The sequence below is a fragment of the Callospermophilus lateralis genome, chromosome 13, assembly GCF_048772815.1.
Source record: "Callospermophilus lateralis isolate mCalLat2 chromosome 13, mCalLat2.hap1, whole genome shotgun sequence".
NCBI lineage: Eukaryota > Metazoa > Chordata > Mammalia > Rodentia > Sciuridae > Callospermophilus > Callospermophilus lateralis.
This window is the reverse complement of record NC_135317.1, coordinates 90,890,909-90,901,231: the sequence shown is the minus strand read 5'-3', so window position 1 is coordinate 90,901,231 and position 10,323 is coordinate 90,890,909.

Genomic DNA, 10,323 nt, shown 5'->3' with positions numbered 1-10,323 from the left:
TCACTGACTGCCGGTCCAGCATATAGCCATTGGCCCCCAAATTTAGACCATCACTAGCAGAAGGGAGGAGGATACAGAAATGCCACGACACCAAGCCAATTGACAGTTCCTTTGGAAAAATTGCATCATTGGTGACACCATCAGCAAAGATCACTGGTGACACCATCAGCAAAGATATGCCAGCATTACCACAATTTGCTGCACTAAACGTAGTTACATAGTCCAGGCAAGTTCTGTAAGCAGTTCAAAGGGGAGGAATCTATCAATCTGTCCGTCTCCTCCCAAAGTCCGTTTCCTCCCAAAGTAAGTTGACTCCTTGATTGAGCATACTTGTTGAGTTATATTCATTGGGATGAAGATAGGAATTCTGGCAATGATGCTTAAAAAGACATTAACCTGAAAAGAATTATTAAATATAATGAAAAGGAAAGGTGAAAGTAAACAAACAGATCTGTTAACCTCCTTAAAAAACAATCCTTAACAGCTGTTTACCTGAGTTAAATTAGTAAACAAGCAGATATGTTAAGCACCTTTAAAAAGAATCCTTAACAGCTGTTTACTTAATTTAAATTAAGCCATTTAAATCACGTGAATAAAAAAAAATAATAATTTGGATCCATTTTCTCATGAGCGCTCCTCATATATGAAATATGGACATACGCACACACAGACATATAACACAAAACACAAATGTGCAAACAAACGTACAACACATAAGATAATAATAAAGGCCTTGTAGCTTTACCTAGGTGAAATCTCCATTGCAATGTTTAAAAACTCCACAGTCAAAAAATAAAACTGATCAGAAAAACATTAACCTAGGTTTGTATGAGCTCAAAAAATAAAAATAGAACCTTATGATGTGGGAAAAATGCAATAATAAAATAGATATTGAAAAAAGCATCCTGGTTAATCACAGTCGCAGATGTAAGAATGGCCAAGCTGGAGTTCTGGATATCAGCTGTTATGGATTTGAGTCAAATTATCTTCTTTTTGATCTGTAGAAATCGTTTTGGTTAGTCTTTCTGGAATCCAAATCGGCTGCTGTTCTCCCTGTGGAAACACACAAACAGAGCCCCGACTCCAGACAATCACTGGGTCTGGACCTTTCCATTGTCCTGTTAGAATATCTTTCCAAAGAACTTTAGGCTTATGCACATTTTTTGGATACATATGCCTTTCCGCAGCACTAAGTCCTGATGAATCCAAATTTAAAAAGTTTAGAGTAAAAAGGGTTATTTTAAGTTTATCTTTGGGGGATATATACCCCTTTCCAATTCCCTCTTTTTGTTTTAGTAAGTACGTTTTAATAGTTTGATGAGCTCTTTCAACTATGCCTTGTCCCTGTGGATTGTATGGAATTCCTGTTATATGAGTAATACCAAATGATGAGCAAAATTGTTTAAAAGAGGTAGAGGTATAGCCAGGACCGTTATCAGTTTTTAACTGTTTAGGAACACCCACAGTGGCAAAATTTTGTAAGCAATGAGCTATAACATCTTTAGTTTTTTCTCCGGCATGAAGGGAGCCCATCAAAAATCCGGAAGAAGTATCAACTGTAACATGTAAATATTTTAATTTTCCAAATTCTGGCAAGTGTGTGACGTCCATCTGCCAAATATGGTTAGGTATCAGTCCTCTAGGATTGACTCCAAGATTAACTTGTGGTAAAAAGGTCACACAATTTTGACATTGTTTTATTATATGTCTGGCTTGTTCCTTAGTTATTTTAAAACGCTTTTGTAAAGTATTAGCATTAACATGGAATTTTTTATGAAAATTCATAGCTTCTTCTAGTGTAGAGAAAATATGTATGTCATGTGTAGTTTTATCTGCTAAATCGTTGCCCAAACTAAGGGCTCCAGGCAATCCTGTATGTGCTCTAATATGTCCTATAAAGAATGGATCTTTTCTGTCCCAGATTAGACTTTGTATAGTGGAAAACAAAGAGAAAACAGTAGAAGAAGGGGAAATCCTACCAGCATCTTCAAGAGATACTATAGCATTAACTACATACTGACTATCAGAAAATAAATTAAATACAGAATCTTTAAACATTAAAAAAGCTTGTAATACTGCATTAAGCTCTACCTTTTGAGCTGATTGTTTGGGTACTAAAAATGTAAAAGTTTGATCAGGGGTAACTACTGCTGCTGTACCATTATTTGACCCATCAGTGAATATATTTGGAGCATTCATGATAGGGGTTTTTCTTGTCACTTTTGGAAAAACTACAGGATGCTTAGACCAAAAAGACAACAAAGGATTAGATGGTAAGTGATTATCAAATGAAACATTAGATTTACACATGATTATTGCCCAAGTATTTAACTCATTAGCTAACTCATCAATTTGATCCATAGTATATGGAGTAATAATTTTATTGGGAGAAATTCCAAACACTCCCTTCGCTGCTTTTATTCCTTTGAGTATTAATTGTCCTACAGCCTCAGGATACCTAGTAAGAATAGTGTTAGGAGAATAAGATAAATGTATCCACAATAATGGACCTTCTTGCCAAAATACTCCTGTAGGAATATTTTTTGTTTTTAGTACAATAAATAATAAAGGCAAACTTATATCAATTCTATCCAAATGTATATTTTCCATATATGTTTCAATAATTTTCAATGCCTTTCTTGCTTCAGGAGTTAACATGCGAGGTGAGTTTGGATCTGATGGACCTTTTAGAATATCAAATAAAGGTCCCAACTCTCCTGTTGGTATGCCTAGATAAGGCCTTATCCAATTTATGTCTCCCAATAACTTTTGAAAGTCGTTAAGTGACTTGAGTTGATCTACTCGTATTTGAATTTTTGGTGGACGGACCATGGTTGAGGATAATAGAACTCCTAAATAATTAATTGGAAAATTTAATTGTACTTTATCTATTGCTATCTCTAGATTATAATTTTTTAATAAGTTTGTAAGTGTGGCATAACATTCCAGCAATATGTTTTTATCTTTATGTGCCAATAATACATCATCCATATAGTGAAATATTTGTAGTTCAGGATTTTGATTTCTAAGTGGCTGGATTGCTTTATTAACATATATTTGACACATAGTTGGACTGTTAGCCATCCCTTGAGGGAGTACTTTCCATTCATATCTCTGATCAGGACCTTCATGATTTAATGCAGGGATAGTAAATGCAAAACGTGGACTATCCTCGGGATGAATTGGAATTGAAAAAAAACAATCTTTAATATCTATGGCTAAAACATGCCAGGTTTTTGGCAAAGCAGACAATTGAGGAATCCCTGATTGAGCAGGTCCCATAATAACCATTTCATTATTAATGGCTCTTAAATCTTGCAATAATCTCCATTTACCAGATTTCTTTTTAATGACAAAAATGGGAGTATTATGGGGAGATATGGAAGGTTGTATATGTCCTTCCGCTAATTGTTGTTTGACCAGATCATGGGCTACTTGTATCTTTTCTTTAGTCAGGGGCCACTGAGGAACCCACACTGGTCTTTCTGATTTCCAAGTAATTTTGATTGTCTCAGTGGCCCTTTCTGAAAATCCAACCCATGTCTGTCTGTTCCTTGATCTATTTGAATTGGTGCTGCTATACCTTGTCCTTGTTTTCCTAATCTTTTTTCTTTCCTAAAACCTTGTTTAGCCCTAGTAGTGGGGGCATTAGGATTGATGTTATTTGTTAACGTCAAACCTAATTGATCTAGGACATCTCGTCCCCATAAATTTATAGGAAGATGATCCAATACATAGGGCTGTATAGTTCCCTCACAACCTTCAGGATCCTTCCAATCTAATATCATTGCACTTCTATGGGGATTAGTAGCCACTCCTAGGCCTCGAAGCGTTTGAGTGGCTTGTTGTAATGGCCAATGTTTTGGCCATTCCTTACTAGATATGATGCTAAGGTCTGCACCTGTGTCCAGTAGCCCATTAAAGTCGTGTCCTTGAATATTTAGTTTTAACATTGGGCGAGAATCTAAATTTAAAGACAACATAGCCCAATCTACACCTGTGGAGCCTAATCCCCTGGAACCTCTTTTTACACTATGACTAGGAAATTTATTATGTAGGCTGGGTATTATTAACAACTGTGCTATTCTGTCTCCAGGTGAAATTACTGATATACCTCTTGGAGAACTAGCTATAATTTTTATTTCACCTACATAATCGGGATCAATTACCCCGGGACTTATCATAAGTCCTTTTAATGTAGATGAACTACGTCCCAATAATAAGCCTACTGTCCCTTGGGGAAGAGGTCCTTTTATTCCTGTGGGAATGATTTGAATTCCCATCTCTGGAGTTAGTACTGCTCTGGCAGAGGCGCAGATGTCCAACCCTGCGCTCCCTCGGGTTTGTCTGATGAGGGATTTAATGGACAATGTGTCCTGGGCACTACTCTGATGGTGTTGCTGGGTTCCTCCATTGCCCCGTATATTTGTGGTTGTGGGCCCCGGAGCATTGGGCCCGGCTGTCCGTTTTTTGGCAACGGAGCCTGATGCCTTTCTCCACGGTATCGTGGGTAAATACCTGGTCCTTTTCCGTTTTTTGGTAAGGGAGTACCCTCTATGGTAGTTTGAGAACGGCATTCATTAGCCCAATGTCTCCCTCTACGGCATCGTGGGCAAATACCCGGTATTCTATTTCTTTGATACCTAGTTTTGTTAAATCCTCCTCCTATGGGGCAACTCCTTTTAAAATGTCCTGTTTGTTCACAATCATAGCATGTTTTTGGCCTGGTATCTAAAGCCTGTTGTACTGCAGCTGCCAAGACTTGCCCTTGTTCATTAATATCTCTACATAATTTAATATATGTGTTTAAATCTTCATGTCTCCATGGTCTAATAACCTCTCTGCAGCAACGATTTGCTTGGTCATAAGCCAGTTGTTTTATTAATGGCATTGCTTGTTCCGTATCCCCAAAAATTTTGGCAGCCGTTTGAATTAGCCTATCTACAAAGTCAGCGTAAGGTTCATTAGCTCTCTGTATTACCTTAGATAGCTGACCTTGTAAATCTCCATGTCCTTGTAAAGTCTTCCATGCCCTAACTGCGTCTGCAGCAATTTGTGCATATATAGCAGGATCATATTCAATTTGTTGCCGCTGACCCTCATAAGGTCCTTTTCCTAGCAACATTTCTAAATTTCTTTGAGGGTAACCGGCTGCTGCATTTCTCCTAGCTGTCTCTGCACAAAATTCCTCATTGGCAACCTTCCATAACAAATATTGTCCTCCATTTAGCACAGATTTACACATGCTAGCCCAATCTGCTGGCGTCATGTCCAAGTTAGTAATGGACTCGACCATGCTCACCGTGAAGGGAGCTTGGGGACCATAGGTTGTTACAGCCTCTTTTAACTGCTTCACTGTTTTAAAATCTAAAGCACGGTGAATTCGCTGCCCTCCTGCCTGTTCAAGTACAGGACATGCTAATCTTTGAGGTCCTGTCTCAGGATCCCATTTATCAACTACGGGGTTTGAGGGCCACTCAGCTGTCTCTATCGGTGGGGCTGTTGGTTGAATTAAACCCTCTTGTGATAAAACGGAGTTAGTAACAGCCTCCTGTTGTGGCCTTTTTCCTAACAACCCCTTTTCCTTTAAATTTTCTTCCTCTGTCTGACTAGCTGGAGAGACCTTCTCTTTTGCTTGATCTAAAACGTCTTTCACCATGTTCTGAACCTCTAACAATTTACTTAACATCTTTTCAGTTTGTTTTAATCTACTATAAAGATAACGCAACCCAATAAGATAACACAAAACAAAACCGAAACTGAATGAAGCAAAAACAGAATAAAAAATCGTTGTATCAATTTTCTCTTCCTCAGGGCCGACAAACTTCAAACCTTTAGTCAACCATTTTTTCCAGTTTGCCTGAGAAATTTCTAGGGATAGGCAGCTTGAAAGAAAAACAAAATAAATCAAAAGAAGAACACATTGTTTTCTGAAATGGTCACCCATTCTCTCGCCTTCCCTCAGGGGCGAGCAATTTCACTTACCTCCAAGTTTCAGACGTTCCGCGTACGGGCCACCAGATGCCGCAGTCTCTCGGCTGGGCACAAATCACGAGTCTCCACACAGCTTGTAGATTCAAACAGCAATTCTTTATTCCCGAACTCACACCGGCCGTCTACAAACACGTTCTGGGGGAATCCACGGTCTCTTCCCAAATCTCCATTCTGCCCTAATCCACTCTCTCCCAAATCCACTCCGCATGGGCTTCTGTCTCCCAAAATATACTGTTTGACCCTAAGCACTCAAGAGGAACTCAGCAGCAGGATACGCCCTATTCCAAAAGAGGAACACCCTAATCTCCTATTACTAAACCACCCTATTCTAAAGGGGAAACACCCTACTCTCCTATTATGCTAAATTGCCCTATTCTAAAGGGGGAACACCCTAAACACGGATCCTGCCCTGGTCCTTGAGCAAGGTCACCTTTCAGAAGTCCTTCCACTAGACAGCATGGGAGTAAGCTGGCAAGGAATTTGTCATACCTACTTGGCTGATGGCTCCCAGCAAGCAAGCATCTATAATTTTTCAGAGTCTAATACTAATTAAACCTCTTAAAATGAATCCTTTTTAATTTTCCTCCCAGCCCCTGAGGAACTTGCATTTCTGACCAACCAAACAAAATACTTGGTACAATGCCTTTCAAGACATTGATCACTGGGTGACAAAGAATGGTGTTCTCTGAGAGATTTGGGGGTGGGGAGAAGGTGAGTGTCTATACAATATGTAATAAAAAACTGAGAGCCAGGATTTAACAGTGCTCTACTTTGTGCTTTGAATGTTGCCCTTGCAGCTCTACCACTGCAACTTATTTTTAAAATGGACATGTTTTTTTTTCTCTCCCCCTCTCCTTGCTCCTCCCTAATCTCTCCCCCTCCCTAATTTCAAGGGAAACAGGTTTACCTTTCTTCTCCATTTTAGGCAGATTTATCTGTGCTTGGGTACACACTCACCAGAGGTAGGAAGTAATCCAGATTTTGGGGATGGTATCAGAAGAACTCAGAAATGACTCTCTCCCAAATTAACAAGTGAATTTCAACTCTGCTGATGGGCAGAATCTCAGCCTCTGGGACAGGAATCCCCTGTGTTTTGCCTTTACTACCAAAGCAATAACTATTCTTTTTCTTTCTCCCAAAACCATGTCCTCATTATTGGATTAGCATTAGGGTCAAGAACTGAGCTTTTGGCAACAAGGAGACTCCCTAAATTTAGAAGATGAAACTGAAAGTAAAGTAATCTAAAAGTCTTAGAGTTCAAAAGAAAATTATTAATTCTGATAAGAGATCACTACATTGAGGAAGAAAGAACCTTGAATATTTACACAGAGGAACACTTATCCAATGCATGCATGAGAGAAAACTTTAAATGGCTTGGGAGTGAGGGAAAATATCTCTCAACTAAGGGTATCTCCCCCCTCACACACACACACACACACCCACTAGGGGATTTTTGCGATGCCAGAAGATATTTTTGATTGTCCCCTCTGGGAAGGTGTTACTGTTGTCCACTCCTATAATGCATAGGACTAGCACTTCCCTAACAATATAGAATTATCAAATCAAAATTGAAGGTAAATTGAGCAATGAAAGATGGGTAAGAAAGGAAAGAAAGACAGAGATCAGGCAGAGATACACACGAGAGTTTCTTTGTCAGAGCTGACAAATAAAGGCCATCTCTCTATAGGAGAGAGAGGCAAAACAGGCTTGAGTTCTGGTACTTTTATGGGGTAGACTCAGGAATCAAAGCTGGGCAGGTCCTAAAGCAGGTGGCTAAGGTTTGGGTTGGTATATGGGATTGGTTGCAGAGCCTGTGGGTCCTAATGTGGGCAGTTCAGGGTTGGGTTGTTATGAGGGAATGGTGATCCTTTCTTAGAAAGGCTCTTGAGTGGGAAAGCAAAACTTTTTTTTCCTTCAAAAGGCAGCTGTCATTTTAGATGGCCATTCAGATGCTAAGCAAGGACCTTAAAAAATGTAAATAGTACCAAGGTTAAGAAACCACAGATTGTCCCTGCATGTGCCAAGAACAAGGCCTATTTTCAACTGGTCACACAATGCACATGATATTGTGCATTGCCTGAGTATTGTTCTGGTTCCACATAACACATAATTTGATTAAAAACTATCACCCAGTAACTTAACTATAGCTTGGAAGGAATATCAATAATTTATTATAGAAATATAAAAATACCCTTTAATTAACAATTAAAATTGTTAATTGGAAAAATTAACAATATCTCATATCCAGACAGAGATTATGAGGCATTCAAAGAGGTAAAAATATATGATCCATATGATGACTGATTAAATGCATGATGTGTTAATAAGAATGTTCTAGGTGGGAGCAGTGGTGCACTCCTGTGATTCCAGCAGATGGGGAGACTCAGACAGGAGGATTGCAAGTTCAAAGCCAGCTCAGCAAAAGTGAGGTGCTAAGCAACTCAGTGAGATCCTGTCTCTAAATAAAATACAAAAAATAAGGCAGCGGATGTGGCTCAATGGTCAAGTGCCCCCAAGCTCAATCCCCCGTAACAAAAATAAAAACAAAAGAAAGAATGTTTTACTCATATGAATATCCAATATATGTGAATTGAAAATGAATTCCCAAAGTATAAAATAAATGTCCTTTTAATTATTATCCTACACAATCAATAACAATATGGATGTCTTAAACAAAGCCCAGGATGAATTTTCTAATATAAATTTGTTACTTTTTATTACATAGTACTAATGAAAAAGATTCCTCTTATTACTTTATCATAAGTATATGAGGGTATTTTCATTATATGCTGCTATAAAAATATAAATATTTGCAAAGCCAATTGGTACAATCTCATAAAATTTAAAAAAAACAATACTTAAAAAGATATATTTCTTTTAATATATCTAAACAGAACTTTTTGTTAAGAAGAGATACAACTCTGGATAATTTGATAATATCAAATCATGATTATCTCTTTATATTTATCTGTATATCTACTAGGCTATGTATATAGTATAGCAACAGTTGGTGTGTGTATGTGGTATATGAATTGATGTGTTAGAGAAATATATATATATATTTACATACACAATATGTACACAAAACCAAGATTTGTCATATGCAGATCTATATGATTTGCCTGCATATTGTAAGTCTCAGATCCAGTACAATATCTTTTTTTTTAAGATTTTATTCATTTTTATTTAAAAATATAACTAAATTAAAAATATAACTAAATGTGCCTTGGTTGTTTACATTCAGCATCAAAATAAACATTGGAAGCATATGATAGGCAAAGTTTAATGAAGCCATATCATTTATATAATACTCAAATAGTTATAATACAAAATCTGTCATAAAAATTACTAAAAGATGCAACATAGGGCATATTTTAATACTGGTATAATGGCAATAGCAGCTTTTCAAATGTTTACCTATTGATTTCTAGTGCAGTTTTCTTATGAACTTTTATCCCACAAGAATAATCAAATCACTTAGATACACTAACACACTATATGGTAGTTTATTAGTACTATAAACATAAGTGTCCCATAAAATATTATGGTGTTAACAAATACTCAACTACTTTTTTTCTCAGTCATCATTTCTTTATTTATTTATACACTTTTTAATTGAGGATGGACATGATATTTTTATTTTATTTAATCTGTTTAATGAAGATAACTGGTAATAGTGCATAATCACTTTTAATACAATAAGAGTTGGTTGAAATTTCAAATATCCCATTTGTATTTATTTGGGGACAGACAAAATTTTTGGTATGATTTTCTTCCCCTTTTTTTCTTCAAGTCTAAAAGCATTGCTCTAGTAGGACTCCTGTCTCCCATAGCAACTCCAAGAACTCTTTAAAAAGTCCATAATATGTGTCATTTTAATAGTAATCGAAGTAGCTCAATAACTTTCAGGATTTCAGTTCTTCCTAGGTTGATACTGATTATATACTTGGAGGTAAATAGGCTGTGGCAGAAATAAAAAGAGAGAAGAAAATGTCCTACAGGCCACACTCTAAGGAACATCAGCATTTATTTATGGTATGAAATCAAAGTTCAACAATGGAAACAGTTTAGGGGAAACCAGTAAATTATGAGAAATACATAGCGAAAAACTAAATGCTAGGAATTTTACAAGGATCAGTTGGGCTAAATATTTGGAATAATGCTAAAGAAGCAATATAATTTAAAAACAAAAAAAAATCAATGTGATTTAATAATATGAGCAAGGTCATATGTCTTCTGTTGTGTATGGAGAAAAGGGAGAATAATAGAGTAAATTCTCAAGAGTTGGGGATAAGTAAGAAGAAATATAACTAAATGGTTATTGAAGTA